Raw genomic sequence first — 21,514 nt, 5'->3', positions numbered from 1 at the left:
ATGCATTTCTGGTAGAGGAGCTTAAAAAAAGGCAGATGGAATATAGACGGGATATCCCAGTGGGGATAATTGTGTATCACACAGGAAAACCACATCGTCTTAATACAATTTGGAAAGCAATATATTTTTATGTTAATGTACTGAAAGCTGGAAGCCCACTGTCACCAGAATGTAGAAGAAGGGATGTTGAAGAAATAAGAAAAAGGGAGAAAAAAATGAAGCAGGCACAATACCAAGCTGCAGTTATAGTTATGGAGGAAGATTCTTTACAAGTGTTGGATATATCTAAAGAGGGAGAAGTACTAAAAGAAGGAATAAAAGAACAAAGGATGTTGAGAGCAGCTACTAAGCGCAAGGAACTGGAAGTTAAGCTCCAACAAATTCAAGTGGCAGAGGCTACTAAAACAGAAGCTGTGGGAACAGCAAGCCCCAAAGAAAAAGCGGAGTTACATTGGGTGTTCCAGCTTCCGACTGCCAAAAATGGCAACTAGTTTTTTATCCTGGAATGTTAATGGTTTAAAGTCACCACAGAAAAGAAGGAAGATATTTCATTATTTGAAACAATTTAAAAATGATATAGTTTGTTTACAAGAAACACATATTAGAACTTTGGGCCAGAAATATTTGATTAATTCAAGGTTGGGTACACATTTTGTTGCTTCGGCTCCAGAGAAAAAGAATGGTATAGTTGTTTATGTAAAGAAGGACCTAATAGCAAAGTTAATTGAGACAGATAATCAAGGAAGATATATTGCAATTGAACTGTTATCGGAAGGGAAAAAGACATTTTTAATTGGAGTTTATGCTCCTAACAACAATAATTTTTAAAAAATTTTTTACATAATGAAATAGTACAATGGGATTATAAATCATATATATTAATGGGTGATTGGAATGGAGTGATGGATACTCGGAAAGATAAAAAAGGTCTACAGAATATTTCAAGTCGTGCAAAATTGCCAAAGGCTTTTTTTGATATGATGGAAGACTTGGAATTAAGAGATGTTTGGTGCAAATGCAGTACGGAAGAAAAGGATTTTACCTTCTTTTCTGATAGACATCAATCTTTTTCCAGGATTGATTTTATATTATTTACCAATTATTTGTTTTCTAGGGTGAAGAGAACCAAGATATGTTCAAAATTTTGTCTGAACATAGTCCAGTTTGGATTGAATTTGAGTGGGAAAAGGGAATTAGAAAATCGTGGAGACTGAATGAAAACTTGTTTAAATATGAACAAAATGTAGAAGAGTGTAAAAAACAAATGAAAGAATTTTTTATTATGAATATGCCAAAGGGTACATTTATTGAGATGGTTTGGGATGCAAGTAAGGCTTTTATGAGAGGTTTACTTATACAAATGAATAATAAATATAGAAATAGGTTGCAAAAAAAAAAAAGATTGGAATTAGAGGAGGAAATTAGAAAGAAGGAACAGTTATTTATAAATAATCCAGAAGACAAGAAAACAAAAGAATTAATAAGTATCTTAAAAGGACAGTTTAATATGATGATGGCAGATCAAATGGCAACTAATTTACAATATGTCAAGCATAATACGTTTAATAATGCTAATACGCCTGGAAGGTGGTTAGCTTATTTAATAAGGAAGAAGCAGAAATCAAATATAATTGGTAAGATAGAATATAGAGGTAAAGAAGTATTTCAACAAAATTTGATTAAAAAAGCCTTTTTAGAATTTTATACAAAATTATATGCTGGAGATTTGATTAAAGATATAGATATAGAAAGATATTTACAAGAGCAAGGTATATGTGAACTTACAGTAGAGCAAAGGGAAGAACTGAATCAACTTATTACTTCAGAGGAAATAATTTTAGCAATTAGACTTAAAATCAGGAAAGCGCCTGGAACAGATGGCTCAACGGCTGTTTACTATAAGAATTTGCAAAATGAAATGGTAGAACCATTGAAGGAACTATTTAATAGAATTCAATTAGGAGGGGAAGTGCCTCCTTCATGGAGGACGGCTTTTATTTCATTAATACTGAAGGAGTAGCAAGGTTGTAATAAACCGGAAAATTATAGGCCAATATCACTATTGAATACTGATTATAAGATTTTTGCTAAAATATTAGCAAATAGATTAATGCCAGTTATGTGTCAAATAATTCATACTGATCAATCAGGATTTATTATGGGTAGACAAATGAGATATAATATGAGATTATTATTATTTTTTTGAATTTATATCCCGCCCTTCTCCGAAGACTCAGGGCGGCTTACACTGTGTTAAGCAATAGTCTTCATCCATTCGTATATTATATACAAAGTCAACTTTTTATTGCCCCCAACAATCTGGGTCCTCATTTTACCTACCTTATTAAGGATGGAAGGCTGAGTAGACCTTGGGCCTGGTGGGACTTGAACTTGCATTAATTGCAAGCAGCTGTGTTAATAACAGACAGACTTAGTCTGCTGAGCCACCAGAGGCCCTATATATATTGTAAATCTATTGGAATATTTGGAAAGGAACAGCCAAGTCTCAGCAGTGCTCTTTTTTCTGGATGCTGAGAAGGCTTTTGACAGATTGCACTGGCAGTTTTTATTTAAATTAATAGAAAAAATGCAATTTGGAGACTATTTTATACAAGCAATTAAAGCAATATACCAGAAGCAAACAGCACAAATAATAATTAATAATAGTTTAACAGAGTCTTTTAGAATTGAGAAAGGGACAAGACAAGGATGTCCTTTGTCCCCATTATTGTTTATTTTAACTTTAGAAATGTTATTGAATAGAATACGTGGTGCAAGCCAAATAAAGGGAATAAAAATTAAACATCAAGACTATCGATTAAGAGCGTTTGCAGATGACTTGGTTGTTCCTTTATCTCAACCTAATCATTCTGCTATATATTTGAAAGAGATAATTGATCAATATGGTAAGGTATCTGGATTTAAAGTGAATGAACAGAAGACTAAGATGATAACCAAAAATATGAATACTAAACAAAAAGACGAATTGGAAAGAGTAACCAGATATGAGATAGTTAATGTTAAATATCTCGGAGTATATATCACAGCTTCGAATGTGAAATTATATAAAAATAATTATGAAGTATTGTGGCAGAAAGTACAGAAGGAAATGGAACATTGGAAGAAATTACAATTATCCTTATTGGGAAGAATAGCAGTAATAAAAATGAATGTTCTGCCTAGGTTTTTATTTTTGTTTCAAATGATACCAGTACTTAAGAAGGATGCAAATTTGCAGGAATGGCAAAAAGGGATTAGTAATTTTTGGGCAAAAAACTGAGAATAAAATTAAAGATAATGCAAGATACACGTGAAAGAAGGGGTCTAAAAATGCCGAATTTGAAATTGTACTATGATGCAGTTGTTCTTTCATTGATCAGTGACTGGTTTAATTCAACAGAGGAAAGAACTTTGAATATAGAAGGTTATGATTTGTTGTATGGATGGCATGGCTATTTATTTTATGATAAGAAAGTGGATAAGATTTTTAAAAGTCATATTCTTAGAAATGCTTTGTTAAGGGTGTGGAAGAAATATCAATACAAACTAGATTATACGATACCAATATGGGTAATTCCTAGACATACAATAGAGAATATAAATATAGAACAAAAACAAGAGGTGGTTACCTATAAAGAACATCTTTTTGTAGAAAAGGGTAAACTACAATTAAAATCTCTAAATAAACTGAGAGATGAAGGCATGAATTATACTTGGTTTCAGTATGGACAGTTGCAAGCTACATGGAGATTAGATGAGAAAACTGGTATTATGCAAAATGAGGAAAATTTGGTAAAACAAATCAGAGATCAAGGTCAAATGCATATTAAGAGGTTGTATAATGTATTGATAGAAATAGACTCTGAAACAGAATTAGTTAAGGATTGTATGATAAAATGGGCACAAAATATTCAACAACCTATAATGATGGAAACATGGGAAAAAATATGGGTTAGAAATGTCAAATTTACACAAGCACAAAGTTTAAGAGAGAATTTTTACAAAATGTTTTATGGATGGCATTTGGACCCTAAAAAATTGGCATGTATGTATCCGTATATGCAAGCTAAATGTTGGCGATGTGATTGTGAGGATGCTATATATATGGTGGATTTGTAAAAAAATCAAAGCATTTTGGATTAAAATATGGTGGATTATGCAGAATATTCTGAAAAAGAAGATAAAATTTACTCCACAGTTGCTCTTATTGGGTATAATTGAAGACTGTACAGTTATAGAGACTAAGCTGATTTTATTTATTTTTTTTATTTTTTTTTATTGAAAGAGTTTTAAAAAACAAAAACATTTTCCCCCCTTTTTTCCCCCCTCCCTCCCAAAAAACCCCCTTCCCCCCTCCCTCCCCCCACCCCCGGCTTCCCGGGTCAATCACAAGGTATTGTTGTACATAAACCAAACATAGAATAAAATTTTCCCTTCCAATCCAATTAACCTCATCCAAAGCTTTTCATCTCCCAACCCCCTCCCCATTACATAAAATAACTTTCTAATTATTCAAAGGCAATCTGATATTTCTTAATCTGATATCTATTTTGTAGATAATCCATTTTTTCCATTCAATTAAATATCTTTCCTGCGTATTGTCTTTTAAAAAAGCTGAGATTTTAGCCATCTCAGCCAAATTAATAACTTTCAGTATCCATTCTTCTATTGTAGGTATTTCTTCTTGAGACTAAGCTGATTTTAAATTTAATAACAGCAGCGAGACTTTTGGTTGCACAATACTGGAAGACAGAAGATTTTCCTACGATTGAAGAATGGACACTTAAAGTATCGAATTTAGCAGAAATGGCAAAAATTTCTGCGTATTTGAAAGAATATTCACAAGAAAAATATGTATTGGAGTGAAGAAGTTGGATTGATTATATTCAAAACAAGTATCGGACTAAAAAGCATCAAATAGTTTATGAATAATGTTAGGAATGGCATATATTAATATATATGTTTATATGGGAAAGGCAAGTTAAGGGGGTGTTGGAAGAGAGTGGATATGAGTTAAGATTTTTGTTGTATTTTAGCTTATGATTGTTAGATGTTATACCCTGCATTTTGTTCTGGGAAGTCTGGGGGGGGGGGGGTTGGAGGGGAGAGGGAGGAGGGTGGGAAGAAGTGGGTGGGAGGATGGGAACAATTGTTTAAAAAAATTTTCTTTGTAAAACCTTTTCAATTAAAAAAAAAAATTCAACAAGATGTTTGCCAGAATATGAGGAATATCCTAAACCTGCCTAGAATTGCATTATAGCTGAAAAGTTCTATCAAAGAGAACCAAACAATGCCCATCTTTAACCTATTCAGACATACAATTTACAGTGTAATGAACTGAAAATGGGAAGAACAAAGCTTTATCTATCTTCCAGTGTCAACCTCAGCATCTATTAAGAGTGGATTTTGTCAGTGAATCCATCTTAAATATCCCTCAACATTCCTGGCAATTTAGAAAACAGACCTGGTTTGTAAAAAGAGGTGCTTAGTTCAATCTGTTTTAATTACTGCTTCATTCTGAGCTTTAAATGGTCCCTATTTGTATGAGACAATGTCTGCCTTTGGCTGTTGATTTTTCAAAATGTGCCTCATAGATTATGCTTTTATTTGTTCCTTCATTTAACAAATGTTAGCATACTTATTAATATTCCTCAACAGTCAGATCTGGGTGGTGGAGTATTAATATAACATTTTTTTAAAAATGAAGTTCCTGTTCTACTTGAGTTACTCAGTAAATATTTGGTAATCTATCTTGATACGTTCCTGTCTGTCAAGGATTGTTGCTCGCTTAATGCTTCTGCTTGAGAAGCAGAAATAGCAACACGCAAAGCCACTTTCCTGTAATTTTAAATCCCTTATTTCTTAATCAGTTTGGAGGCCACACTTCCCCATATTTTCAAATCCTCTGGTGACATGAGTAATATCAAGCTGCATGGGGCATTTACTTTGGTGTAAATGCATAATGATGCTGAAAATGGGATGCAAATATGCCGGAGCTAAATTGATCCAGGGCAAGAATAAATTTTATGCGTGTTTAAATTTATATACATAAGCACACACTGAAGTTTTAATTCAAAGTGGGACAGAAGAGTCTCGCCCTGCACAATTAATTTCAAAGGATTGCTCTGCCAGTGAGATCGGCGGTGTTTAGATTTGATATGTAAATTAGTAAATAAAATTTGTCATAGGGTTACAGAATCAAGAAAAGGAAAGGATCTCCATTGCATTGTCCTAGCCCTTTTTCTAGCCAGCTGGAACTGCCCACCCTTAACCTATTCAGACATACAATTTAAGCAGGACAATATTCCATAAGCAGATGGAAGAATCATGTGGGATCTCATTAAAATGAGCTTCAGACTCTATGTCCTTCTGTCATTCTTACGTTCTAGAGCACAAGTGAGGTTCTGGGACCTTCCATATCTCCACCAACCTGCCACAAACCATTAAAGTGGTTGTGTGCAATCAGGGTGTGTGGCTCATTATCAGCTTTGGTGGAAACTGCACAGATCCATGACCAATACATCTGCAGAACCCATTGGTGCTCAGGTAATTCTTCTTCATTCTGATTGACAGTACTTTGAGGACAGTGGTTGGATTCAAGTAATTTCTCTGCCCTAATGATTTCTTCCAACAACCAGTTTGCCAAACTGCTCAGAAAGTTAACAACTGGTTCTCCCAAAGTGGTGTGAATTGGCTGAATCCCACCACTGCTTGAGGAATAGAAATATCAGAGAAGAAATTATAGAGATTCCTTTCATAATGGAGAATATTTGTTCACTTAAGAGCAGAGGTGGGTTCTACTTCCCTTTACTACTGGTTCACATCATGCCCACGCACATGCACTCACTCCGCTCGTGTGTGTGTGCACTCTTCTGCGCATGCACAGATCGTTTTTTTGAGAACAGCTTAATTCCCATTCAATCATTTTTAAAATGACTGAGTGAGAAAAAAAGCTTTCTGCACACCACAAATATATGCAGAGAATACTCCGATAGTTGTCTGAGGCAAACATCAGGATGTCTCCATTCTTCCTGCATTGCAGTGCACTTAAGCCCTATTAACAGTGTCAGGTTGTTTCTGACACTGCAATGTCACATCACACCCACAAATGGATGCCCAGAAGAACGATGCATCAGCAGACATTTTGTGACTAGCTACCTTCCATTTCTCTGAAACAGTAACATTTTTCAACTACACGGTCAGATGTTGCATCCATGTGACAGGAAGGTCCATCCAGAAGATTAAAGAAAAGCAGTGCATAAAGAAGGCTGTCCTCAAACATGAGGACACAAATCCACAGGACACAAATCCACAGGCAACCTTTCCAATAAAGAAAATAAGTGTTTGTCAAACCCAAATATAACCAAGAAAGAAAAGAGGAATGGGCAGCTTTCATACCCACCCATATTTTTAGTTCAAGGAGAAATAGATCAAAGGAAAATGTGTACCTACAACACATTTCAAGATACAGTTGCCATATTCTCTGAAAGGTCTAACATGCAAAGGAAATTAGAGGGTTCAGGAGTTGAAATATTTGTCGGAAAAGAAATTGAGAAAAAACAAAGTTAGAAGTAAGTAAGTAAGTATATTTCTTTCATTTCTTTACAATGAAATCCTTCACTGATGATAACATAAAATAATACATAATCTTGCCCAGAAAAGCCACAAGTACTGAACAAAGAAGAGACACCTCAGATAAGACCCTGGTTACTATAACTTTCTTCCCTCTGCTTGGATCATTCCCACTGAAGAGCAAAGTGTCCTACAGACCAGTAGTGGGTTTCACTTACCTTTGCTAGTGGTTTGGAACTGTGAGCTCATGCGCAGAGTGTCCATGATGACACCTGGATGGGTGAGTGGAGACTCCTACCGTTGCCACTACAGGTTCATCCGAACCAGGACGAACCGGTAGAAACCCATCACTGCTACTGACCATCGTACTCCACAGTTGCTGGATTTTCTTTATTTGCTGAAGGGATAAGAAAAATCAAATCCAGTTTTGTTTTTAGAATTATAGGCAACCAGGAAAGGGTTTTTGGAAATTTAAGTAGAGGCTGGCCATTGCCCAAATATTCCGAGACAATCAGAATTCTTATTAGAGTTGAGGTGATCATTGTGCTTCTGTGTATATTCCTGATTAAGTGCCTATAAAGAAGAAACTTCAAATTCAGCCATCATTGCTGAAGAAGGCAAGAGATGAGGATCTATTCACATCTCCAAACAAAAGAGAACATGGCTTTCTATAGCAGAGAAACTTGAGTGCAAAATGAATTATAAAAAAAGACAAAAGCACCATAGATGCCAAAACAGGAACTGACCAATTTATGGCTGGAAGAATGAGGAAGTAAGTGAAATTAAAATTGTCAGGTTGGTCTGATCTCAACCTGCACCCTTGCAGTAAATTGCATACTTGGGAAAATAACTATTGGCAGAAAGCTAATGTTCCTTAGTCATATTCCCTAAGTCCTCTGCTGATTCAAGTAAAATGAAGGTGAAAAAATGATGCCATTAATTTATAGGCTCAAAACAGATAAATCCACTCAGGAAGTAATCTGTATTATTGACGTGAAATTTCAAGGACTTTCTTGGGAGGAGGTAGTGTTCAGTGAAAGTGGACACTCCACACCACCATCAAAAAAAGATTAATTGCAAAAACTTAAGAAAATAACCAAAAAGACCTACAGTTGTTTGCAACAAAATACTGTTGTAAAACCTGACATGCTAGAGAAGGTTTCTCTGTCTTTTTGTTTTCTTTCAAATGGTCGTCTCAATTTTTTGCAGCTCAGAACTGGCAGCTCTGCACTTCCAGGTCTGTGAAGTCACATTCTAGAACAGGGGTGTCAAACTCAAAGCCTGCAGTCTGGATCCAGACCACAGGGTGTTTAGATCTGGCCCGCAGGGCCGCCCTGGAAACAGCAAAGCACTGGCCCATGGTGTCTCTGCCAGTGTGTGCCTCCATTTTCCCTGGCAGAGGGCTAGCAAAAGAAACTAAAAGCAAAACAAAACAAAAGGAGAAATGTTTCTCCTTTTGCATTTGAGCATCCAAGAAGTGAAAGGAAGGAGAAAGGGAAAGAGAAAAGACAAAAAAATATATGGGAAGATGGGAAGAGAGCAAGAAAGAAAAAAGAAGGAAAGAGGGGAAAGAAGAAGGAAGAAAAATGAAGAGAAAAGGAAAAAGAAGAAAAGGAAGGAAGGAAGGAAGGAAGGAAGGAAGGAAGGAAGGAAGGAAGGAAGGAAGGAAGGAAGGAAGGAAGGAAGGGAAGTCCTGCCTTAGCACTTGGCCAACAGCAGTCCTGCTGCCCTTGTCTCCTCCTCCTGGCCTCTCCTGGTGGTCTCCCATCTGGGACCTGGGGATGCTTTGGTTAGAAAGCCACATCTCCTTGTGTGGAGAGGGAATGGGCCTCGTTCTGACCCACACACTTTACCCTTCTGAACATACTATGAGCAACCTGGCCAAGGAGAACAAGAACAGCAGCAACAGCTTTGAGGAGGAGGTAAGCACAACTGGGCACCCCCTCTAGGAAGCAGGGCTGGGCTGGGCTGAGGTGTGGTGTCCCAGTGCCCTGGGAGGTCAAGGGCCAGGGTGGGCACTTGCCCTCCACTGCCTAGGGCTCTGGACCAGCGGTCACCAACTGTTAGTCTGTGGACCACTGGTGGTCCAAGAGAAAATTTTGGTGGTCTGTGGAGAAATCTTCACATTTTTGCCAGTCCACCCTGGTGGAGGATCTGCTGCACAAGTGGGTTGAAGCAGTGATTGCGATGGCTGGAAGCTGTGGGAGCGAAGCACTACTTGCACTTGTGCAGCATCAGCATTCCGACTCGGTATATTTGTCCAGCCAGTGGCGCAAAGCAGCTCTCGTCTCCTGCCGCTTGGGACTCAGAGCGGTAAATGGTGACTGGTCTGGAGAGCAGCCAGATTTTGCTCTCTATTGTGGACACCAGATCAGCCCCCTGCAAGCTCTCATCTCTTGAGAAATGCTAACTGAAGCGGCACAGGAAACTTCGGCCAGGCTCCTCGAGAGATGAGACCTTGCAGGGGGCTGGTCTGGCATCCGCAATGGAGAGCAAAATCCAGCTGCATTCATGATCAGACGCCGTTTACAGCTCCGAGTCCCAAGCGGCAGGAGACAAGGGCTGCTTTCTCCACCGGCTGGGAAAATATACTGAGGCAGAATGCTCATGCCACGCAAAATGAAATAGAGAAAAGGAGACAGAATGAGAGAGAGAGAAAGAGAAAGAGAATCAGAGAGTGAGAGACAGAGAATGAGAGAGAATCAGAATGAGAGAATGAGAGACAGAGAATAAGAGAGAATAAGAAAGAGAGAGAATAAGAGAGAGAGAGAATGAGAGAGAGAGAGAGCACCGCCTTCTTGGAAGAAGCACAGTGGGGGGCACAAAGGGGGATGTCTTGCATTAAGTATTGACCCCCCACCTCAATTTCATGAGGTCGGCACAGCAGGCAGTGGTCCTTCCCAGCATGCCTTGTTTCTCCGGAACATTCTGTCCCCTCCCGCTTCTGCCCGCCTCCTCCTCCTCTTCCTGGAGTCTCTGGGCTGCTTACTCATCTGGAGGGAAAACTCAAAGGGTGCTCCACCGCCTGGCTTGCCTGCCTCCCTGGGGATGTTGCCCAGGGGGATGCTCTCTTTGCAGCTCTTGCTCGAAGCCACCTGGCTCTGAAAGGGATGCATGGAGAATCAGAATCAGAGAGTGAGAGAGAAAGAATGAAAGAGAGACAGAATGAAATAGAATCAGAGAGAGAGAGAATCAGAATGAGAAAAAGAGAGAGAGTGGGGAGGAGAGAGAGAGAGAATGAGTGGGAGACAGAGGGGGAGAGAGAAAGAGAGATGAGAGAATGAGAGAGAATGAGTGGGAGAGAGAGGGGAGAAAGAGAGAGAAAGAGAGAAAGAGAGAGGCAGGAGAGAGAATGAGAGAGAAAGAGTGGGAGAGACAGGGGAGAGGGGAGAAAGAGAGGAGGGACAGTGCCTGAAGGACCCCATCCCGTCACTGGTCCAGGCGCTTCAGCAAGTGGAGGGCTGAATTCGTATTAGTGATCTGTGGGATTTAAAATTATGAACTTGGTGGTCCCTGAGGTCCAAAAGGTTGGGGACCCCTGCTCTGGACAGCCTGCACCATCATTGAGGGGTCTTCTGTGTGGCCTGAGAGGAATGGCGAGGTTTCTCTGGAGGACAATGGTCTGGCACTCTCCCTGGTCTCGCCTTCCTCCAATGGAGACAATGGATCCCCCTCAGCCCTGCCCGGGCCATTACAGGTGCCCCGCCATGAGTGATGTCAAGCTGACCATACCCACCCTGGCCCCACCCACCCTGGCCATGCCCACCTGGCCTCCCGAGGTCAATCAAAACCCTGGATTGTATACGCACAATATTGGAAAAATGAATAAACCCCCACAGATGAGAATATAATTAAAAAAATAATGGAATGTGCAGAAATGGATAGGTTAACGCTGAAAATTAAAGAAAAAAGATTTTGAATATTTTATGATATGGGAACTTATTTACAAATGGTTAGATACAGAGATCAGATGGATGGGTTTATGTGAAATATGGATTATATGAGAAAGAAAAATGGATTAATAAACATTTTGTTAATATGGAAGGCAGTATAACAATAATTGATAGTATCTACTATACTGTATGTTTGTATGTTGATATGATCATAATGATTATGAGGAGGTTTAAATTTTAACACGTTTGTTACCTAGAAAACACACTGTTCAGTTTAGAAATTGAATTTGTGATATAAAAACAATATAAAATTCAGAAGAGGCTGGTCCTTTGCTCTAAAAAAAACCCCTCAAACCCCCTGATGTGACCCTCAATGAAATTGAGTTTGACACCCCTGCTCTAGAAGCTTATTTTGTGTTACCTTACAGCACAAGTGTTAAATTTGGTGCATCACATTGCTGTCAAGTGCCGTATCACAACATTTTTCCCCCCTTCGTGGTGCTGGAGCGGGCATGGCCTGTGCATGATTCATCCAGCCCATGGGCTACCAGTTTGACACCCCTGCTTTACAGAGTTACAGATCCTTGGTTTGTGAAACAGATGTGAAACAATGTCTATGTAATTATGACTTTCTTCAGATTTGCAAGTAATCAGTTCAGAAATGCAGTAGTATTTCTCAGGTGGTTTCCAGGTTTTGAAATTCCCTACAAAAATATGTAAGGCTAGAATGGCAGGCAAATATATTTCTCTTAATTGGGAAGACTTTTTTGATTTTATCATTATTTATTGGGGTTTTTTTGTTATGTTTTGCAATTAATTATGGCTTTAAGTTTTATTTGCTATCCTAACTATCATCTGTGCGTTTCTGAATGCAAAATATCCAAGTAGGCCTGTAGCCTCATTGAGATAACAACCCAGTTCAATAACAGAAGATTTTTGATAATTTCTGTGTATGGAATCAAGAGAAAAGAAATTTGGAAATGCACTCCCTTAAAATTAGTATACTGCATATTCTTAATTTCATCTTTCATTTCTCCAATTTCATTCTTTATTTCTTTGTGATGCATTTTTGTTTCTTTGTGATTATTTGCTATTGCTTCTTGAGTCTTTGTCATTGTTTCCTGTATCATTTGTAACATTGGCTGCATGGTTTAAGAGTTCATTACCGGTTCTGATTTTTCTTTTCCCAATGCAGTCATTATCGATCTTTGGTTCGTAGGTGAAGCTGTTATGGGTGCAGGAATTGTCACTATTTTTTCACCTACTTTAGTTATAGTCACAGTCGTTATTGCTTGGGTGAAATACTCCCACTTTCACATGTAACAATGTATGGCTAGATATTCTGTTATTCATTTATTTTTCACACAATATATTCTATATTTAAATACACAAATATTTCTAATTTTTAATGCTCTTTATATCTCTATTGTCTCTTTGTAAAATTATTTTTCTTCTTCTACAATTTATATAATATATTTATAATATTCTTGACACCTCTTATATATGTTAGACTTGTATATGGTTTTACAGCTCTTGATCACAGTGCACAATACATATATTCATACAATTCTCTATTTTTTATCACTACTCTTAATTTCTTTCAATTTACGTTTTTTGTAATTAATCACCTTTGGCTATATTTCTTTATTAAATGTAAGTATAAATATGCTATTTTATATTCACTTTCTCAGATCCACCAAGTCCAGTTTGCTCAATTGTAATTATTCATATACATTAATTCAACTTAATTCAATTCATTAATTCATTCAATTCTGTTTAGTTTATCATCTGTACCCTTCCCCCCCCCCGCTTCGTCTCTTTATTGCAATATTGCATCAGTCTTATTTCCGGTTTTCCTTTCCTTCTTTTCCCCTTTGGGCTTAGTTTTTAAAAATCCACAAATCCACCAGATCGCACCTCTTATTTCTTCTTCTTCTTCTTCTTTTCCCCCTTTTCAATATATCCAGTAAATCCACTATTCCACTTTCCACAAATATATGTCAATAAAGGTTCAGTTTTCACTAGTACTTTAACTTGCCAACTTAAATTTCATTAACCAGTATTTAATCTCAATTTTCCAATTTTAGTTTTAGTCCTTATTTAAGTTTTTCAAACTCTCCATCACCTTTTATTACCTCTGATCGTTTTTCTTTGAATCTCCCGATCTCCACTTCTTATAATTTGTACGTTCTGGCTTTGGGCTCTTTACTTCTATATGCTGTTCTCGCTCTATTTTATCATTCCGATCTCCAGTCTACTCCATTTTAGCTGCTTTCCCAGACATGACGTGTAACTCTCCTTCTCACTTTACTCTTTCCATGCCTTCCCTCCGCCAAATATGCCTCGCCTCCTTCTGGGGTTTCTCGTCTGCCAAACAAAGCTATCACTTTTTCACTTTTTGCTTCCTACTCATACGGCTGTCATCGCTCCAGGCCAGCCTTAAAGACTGGCTCCCTCTCCGCCAGTTTAAGAGTGCTGCTCTTGTCTCTTGGGTGGTTGCTTTCCACTCTGGCATCTCCAAAGCTTCCTCTTTAGTTTAACAATCTCTCCAGGATCGATAATGCCCTAACCGGGCTTTTAGCAAAGATTTTTCGGGTTTCAGGAATGGAGCTCTGTTCCCTTAATTGCTCCATGATGACATCATCGTGGATAAATGAAAGATGAAATTAAGAATATGAAGGATAAAATAGGAAATATTAAACAAGTAATGTTAGAAAATGAACAAAGAATTAAAAAAATGGAAATAAAAATAGATCAAGTCGACAACAAAATGGAAATGATGGAACAGAAGGTTTTACAATTAAGTAGAGAGTTGATTGAGTCAATTGCATTTCTGGAAATGGAAAAAGCTTCATACTTTTTAAGATCTCAAAACAGTCTGGAAGAAAAAGAGCAAGACTTGGGAGAGAAAATGGCGGAGATATTAGCGGAGGTATTAGGAAAGGATAAACTAGAAATATGTAGGGAAATGGACAAAATCTACCGAGTATATACAAATTATGCACGAAGGCATAGAAAGGTGAGAGAGGTACATATAAGGTTCACCAAAAGAACAAGAGATGAAATATATATAAAAAACCAAAAACAAGAGAGGAGCCGATAATACACAAAGGTAAAGAAATTATAGTATTGAAGCAAATACCACGCAGAATAAGAGATCAGAGATGACAATATCAGTTCCTAACAACACAACTAACTAGATACAAGGTCAGGTTTCGATGGTTAGTACTGGAAGGCATACTCATAACATAACAGGCAAAGAAATACAAGGTAGATACAATTGAGAAAGCGCAGGACTTCTATAAATTACACTTCACACAGGAAGAACAACAGGAAAGTAGGGAAGAACCAGAGAGAAGAAGTCAAGAGGAAGACCAATTAGAGGAAATAGAACAAGAAAGAGAAAGAGATGAAAAAGAGCGGATAGAAAGAGAAGGAGAAGGAGGAAGGGTAGTAAGAGAGACAAGAAGTACAAAAAAACCCAGATGAAATAAAAAATGGGAGAGGCACTTAAAGTGTTCTCGGTAAACATTAACAGCTTAAATATACCAAGGAAAAGAGCTCAAATGTCAATAAATGGAGGCAGATGTGATATGCTTACAAAGGTCCACATCAAGAAGGATTATAGAAAATTGCTAGAAAATGTAAAATTAGGGACACTGTACACAACATTAGCACAAAAAGAAAGAAAGGTGGAATTGCAATATATGTCAAAGACAGAATAAAATCAAAAATAATATATTCGGATGAGGAGGACAGAAAATTAATGCTAGAATTAGAATTGGATCACAAACAAATCTTACATACGGCAATATGTGCTCCAAATAAAAATCAGCATGAATATGTCCAAAAGGTACATAATAAAATAGTGGATCTGGATTATGAAAACATTTGCTTGATTGGAGATTTTAACACAATAGTTGAATTTGAGAAAGATTATAAAAGTAGTAAAAGGAATAAAAAGAAGAAAAATACATTACCAAAATCATTTTTCAATATGAAATCAGAACTAAATCTCCAAGACGTATGGAGAGTGACACACAAGGCAGATAAACAATATACATTTTATTCATATCCACATCAATCTTGGTCCAGGATTGATATGGCCTGGACGACACCTGAATTACAAAACGGGATAGAAGAAATTGAAATTGAAATTAATGGTTGGACAGATCACAATCTAATAACAATAAAATGGAAAGGCCAAAAACAGAAAAAAAGATGGACGATGAACCAAAACCTATGTAATGACAAAGAATACAGACTGATGTTAGAGAAGGAGTTGACACTTTTTTTTCAGATAAATAAAACAGAAGAAACCTTGATACAAAATTTATGGGAAACCACAAAAGCCTACATCCAGGGACTGATGATTGCATATAACTCTAGGAAAAATAAGGAAAGGAGACTACAACACCAACGATTACAAGAAGAACTCAAAAAAAACCAAAATATGATTTACAGAAAGATCCACAAAATAAAAGGATAAAAGGAAAATGGAACATTCTAAAACATAAGATTAACTTCCTTGATCGGGATGCCTTATGCACAGTCACTCATGCGCTCGTTACCTCTCGCTTGGATTACTGTAATGCTCTCTACATGGGGCTCCCCTTGAAGTGCACTCGGAGGCTTCAGTTAGTCCAGAATGCAGCTGCGCGGGTGATAGAGGGAGCTACGCGTAGCTCCCATGTAACACCGCTCCTGCGCAGACTGCACTGGCTGCCTGTGGCCTTCCGAGTGCACTTTAAGGTGTTGGTTACGATCTTTAAAGCGCTCCATGGCTTAGGACCTGGGTACTTACGGGACTGCCTGCTGTTACCACATGCCTCCCACCGACCCGTACGCTCCCATAGAGAAGGACTTCTCAGGGTGCCATCCGCCAAACAATGCCGGCTGGCGGCCCCCAGGGGAAGGGCCTTCTCTGTGGGGGCTCCCACACTCTGGAATGAGCTTCCCCCGGGTTTACGCCAAATACCTGACCTTCGGACATTCCGTCGCGAACTGAAGACACATCTCTTTATCCGCGCGGGGCTGGCTTAAATTGGAATTTTTAATGTTAAATTTTATTAATTTTTAAATGGGGTTTTTTAGTTTATGGCAAATTTTAATTTTCAGGCTAATTTAAATAAGTTTTTTAAACTGTATTTTAACCTGTATATTGTATTGTTGGTTTTATTTTGCCTGTACACCGCCCTGAGTCCTTCGGGAGAAGGGCGGTATAAAAATCAAATAAATAATAACAATAATAATAATAATAATAATAATAATAATAATAATAATAATAATAATAATAATAATAATAATAATAATAATAATAATAATAATAATAATTTGATAACACAAAAAGAATTAGCACAGAAGATTAGGATGGTGAAACAAAATTATTTTGAGAACACAAAACTTGCCAATATGGCGAGGCTCCAGTGACGTCACCCTCCTGCTGGGTGCTCTAACAGAGCACTCCATGTTAGAAGATTGTAAAAGTCAGTGAAACAGAAAATAAATCACTGTTCACTGAGCTTAGCATAATCTCTGGGTGAAAGAGGTTATCAGAGTTGTGGAAGAGTGGCAGGTCTGACAGGGGGTTTGCTCTCAAGAGCGAATTTTCCTGGATTTATGACCCCACCGAATTCCACTCCCTCCAACTTCAGCATGCTCCTGTTTTTATCAGGAAAAAGGAGAGGAATGTCGCTTCTGCTCTAGAGGACTTATTAAATTGATTGATATTCCAAGCAGACGGGAATTTCACAAGCGTTCGATCTTTGATGCAGAATCAGCACGGCAAGTACCGACTCCCTTTTTGAAACTTGAAACCTTTCTTTGTCTTTGATTAATTGACTTTTAAAATGGCATCTAAAAGTGAAAGTAAAAATTTTTTAGTACGATGAAGCAGCGTTACTTGTGGATTGTTACAAACGGAGTTTTTTTATACTGAAAGGAGGGAAGGAGAGTTATTAAGTTTGAATTCCTGATTCTTTTGAAGACAGAATGGCAGCTAAACCTTTAAAGCCTTCTGGAAGAAGGGATCTGAACCAAGTCTTGAGGAAATATTGAAAGAACAATTAAAACTTTCTGAAGATAGGCAGAAAGAGATGATGGAGAATTTTAATGCAAAAATAAGAGAAGATATTCTTATGGCAGTTCAAGGACTGAGTAAAAAATTGAAGGATTGGAAGTGGAAATGCAACAGATCTCTCAGTCAAATAAGCATTTAGAAGACGAAATGAAAGGTGTTCAGAAAAAAGTGGATCAAAATGAAGATCAGGTTGTGATATTACAATATAAACTTATGGAAGGAGCTCTTAGAATTCGTGGTATGCGAGAAGAGCGTGGAGAAGACTTAAGAAAAATTATATCAGAAGCATTGGCTGAATTTATTGAAGTGGACCCCCAAGAGGTAGCTTACCAAATTGATAAAATATATAGAGTTAATTCTTGGATTGCAAGACAGAGAAAGCTTCCTCGGGACATTGGGGTTTATTTTGTGAAAAGGACTATGAGAAATCAAATTCTGCAAGTTTCATATCAGACAACTTTAAAAATTGGAGAACAGGAGTTGAAGGTGTTGAAAGAGATTCCTTCAAAGATGTTAGGAGACAGGAAGGAATTTGCTTTTTTTACACAAGAACTCAGATTAAGAAATATCAGATTGCCTTTGAATAATTAGAAAGTTATTTTATGTAATGGGGAGGGGGTTGGGAGACGAAAAGCTTTGGATGTGGTTATTTGGATTGGAAGGGAAAATTTTATTCTATGTTTGGTTTATGTATAACTTTACCTTGTGATTGACCCGGGAAGCCGGGGGGTGGGGGAGGGAGGGGGGTGTTTTGTTTTGTTTTTTGGGAGGGAGGGGGAAAAAAGGGGGAAAAATGTTTTTGTTTTTTTAAAACTCTTTCAATAAAAAAAAAAAAAACTTGCCAATATGGCGTATAAATTAAAAAAAGCAAAAGCAAAAAGAACAATACATCAACTACAGGATGAAAGCGGAACAGTACAGTATAGACGGGAAGAAAAAAAAGAAAATAATACAAAACTTCTTTTCAAAGTTATATAACCAGGAATATATAACAGAAGATAGTCAAACAATACATAGAGGCAATAAAAATGAATAAAATTACAGAAGAACAAAAAGAAATGCTAAATAGCCCAATAACTGCAATAGAATTGGAAGCAGGATTGAAAAAAACAAAAAATAAATAAATCACCAGGGCCAGATGAGTTGCCAATTGAGCTATGCAAAAATAGGAAAGAGTCATTAGAATGGATAATATTGGAGATTTTTAATGCGGCTTTGGAGGAGGCGAAGATACTGACAACCTGGATACTGAATCATTACCCTCATTCCCAAAGAAGACACTGATTTGCAACAAATTCAAAATTACAGACTGATATCTTTACTAAACACGGACTATAAAACATTCGCAACGATAATAGCAGAGAGGATTTAAAAAATCTTGAATAAATATATACATCCAGATCAGAATGGATTCCTAACAGGATGACAGATAAAAAATAATTTGAGGATCATAATGAACACCCTGGAATACTATGAAGTCCACCCTGAAAAACACGCATCACTGGTTTTCCTTGATGCCCGGAAGGCATTTGATAACCTGAATTGGAAATTTATCACAACACAACATGGAATTTGGGACAAAATTTGAAAAAAATGGTGGAAAAAATATACACAAAACAAACAGCCAGAGTAATTATGAACGATGAAATGACAGAAAAAGTTGATATAACTAAAGGAGTTAGATAAGGGTGCCCACTTTCTCCACTTCTATTTATTTTATCATTAGAAACACTATTGACAAAAATCAGAGAAGATCAGGAGATAAAAGGTTTAAAAATCAAGAAGGAAGAATACAAGGTTCAAGCCTTCGCTGATAATATGGTATTTATTCTGGAAGACCCATTAGAAACTGACCCCAAACTGATCAAAAAAAATAGAAGAATTTGATGAAGTGCTGGATTTAAGATTAATAAAAATAAATCTAAATTAATAACCAAAAATCTTACCAAAAGTCAAAAAGATGAATTGGAAGATAAAACTAAAATGAACATAACGAAGAAAATAAAATATTTAGGGATTTGGCTTATGACGAAGTGCTCTTCAATTAAGAAGGATAATTATGATAAAATATTAAACAATATAAAAAAGATCTGGATAATTGAAAAAATCTACAAATCTCATTATTGGGCAGGATTGCTACAGTTAAAATGAATATTTTGCCGAAAATTCTATTTCTGTTCCAAGTTACTCCAATAAAACTAGGGAAAATATTCTTCAAAGGTTTGAATAAATTAGTTACCAAATTTATATGGCAAGGGAAAAAACCTAGGATTAAACTAAAATTATTGCAAGATACGAAAGATAAAGAGAGTTTGGCATTACTAGAGTAGGAAATATATTACCAAGCATCAATTTTAACATGGTTAAAAGACTGGATGGAACTGAAAAACAAAAGAATTTTAGCAATAGAAGGCCATGATTTGCAAGTGGGGTGGCATGCATTCCTATGGGATGAAAAATACAAAACACATAAATACTTTCAAACACACGTAATCAGGAATGCACTGCTACAGATTTGGAAAAAAATAAAACAAAAACACTCTACAAGAATCTCAATGTGGCTATCCCCAACAGAAATAATGAAACACCCAAACTTATTGAATGTAGATAAGATAATTAGATATGAGAAATTGGTAAACGAACAGGGAAATTTGAGAATAAAACACGAATTGGAAAAAGTGGTAGGTAGGGAGATAGATTGGTGGACATACACACAAATACAATCAAGTTATACAGAGGATAAAAAAACTATACAAAATACAAAAAGAGCAGCAAGAATTGGATAAAATCGTACATGGAACGGAGATAAAATTAATCAATAAAATATATAAATATCTATTGCAATTCAAAATGGAAGATGAGGTGGTTAAAGAAATAATGATCAAATGGGCAAATTTTTTTGGATACAATATAGAACTGGAGAAATGGGGAAAAATGGGAATACATATAAAAATGACAATGTCTGCGGCATTTAAGGAAAACCAGTTGAAGCTGTATTACAGATGGCATCTCCCACTGGCAAGGTTTGCTAAGATGTACCCAAACAGCTCTACAATATGCTGGAAGTGCAGAAAAATATATGGAATGTATTACCATTTATGGTGGACATGTCCATCTGCAAAAAAATTCTGGGCCAAAATCAGAAAATGGCTGGAAGAAATAACTGACCAACACATAGACTGGAAACCAGAGATCATTTTGCTGGGAATATTGAATAGGAAATATAGTAAAGAAATAAGATATCTAATCTTACACATAATAACAGTTGCAAGAATAGCTTATGCACGAGAAGAAATAAAAGGTATGAAAATTCAAAAGGAAGAATATAAACTGGAAGCATTTGTGGATGATTGGTTTTTATTATTGAAGATCCATTAGAATCTATAACTGTATTGATAGATAAAATAGGAGAATATGGGAAAGTGGCAGATCTGAAAATAAATAAAGATAAACGAAGATTTTAACAAAAAATATGTTAATGAAGCAGAAAGTTGAACTAGCAGAAAGATCAGAGATGCAGATTACAAGTAAGGTTAAATATTTGGGAATATACTTGACAGCAAGATGCAGTACATTGAAAGAGAATAATTATAGTAAACTCAAACAACAAATTGTGTTAGATTTGGCAAAATGGGAGAATTTACAATTATCGATTGGAAGAATATCAACGATTAAGATGAACATATTGCCTAGAATTTTATATCTGTTCCAGACAATTCCAATTAGATTGGGAAAAGGATATTTTGAGGAATTGAATAAAATAATGTTGAAATATATCTGGCAAGGTAAAAAAGCGAGAATAAAATTAAAGTTATTGCAAGGTGAGAGAATAAGAGGAGGTTTTGGACTACCCAATTGGGAATTATATTATCAAACAGCAAATTTAATGTGGATCAAGGAATGGATAACTTTAAGGAATAATAGAATATTGACTTTGGAAGGGCACGACTTGTTATTGGGATGGCATGCT

Source organism: Ahaetulla prasina, chromosome 6, assembly GCF_028640845.1.
Source record: "Ahaetulla prasina isolate Xishuangbanna chromosome 6, ASM2864084v1, whole genome shotgun sequence".
Classification (NCBI taxonomy): Eukaryota; Metazoa; Chordata; class Lepidosauria; order Squamata; family Colubridae; genus Ahaetulla; species Ahaetulla prasina.
Note: the sequence above shows the minus strand (reverse complement) of the source record.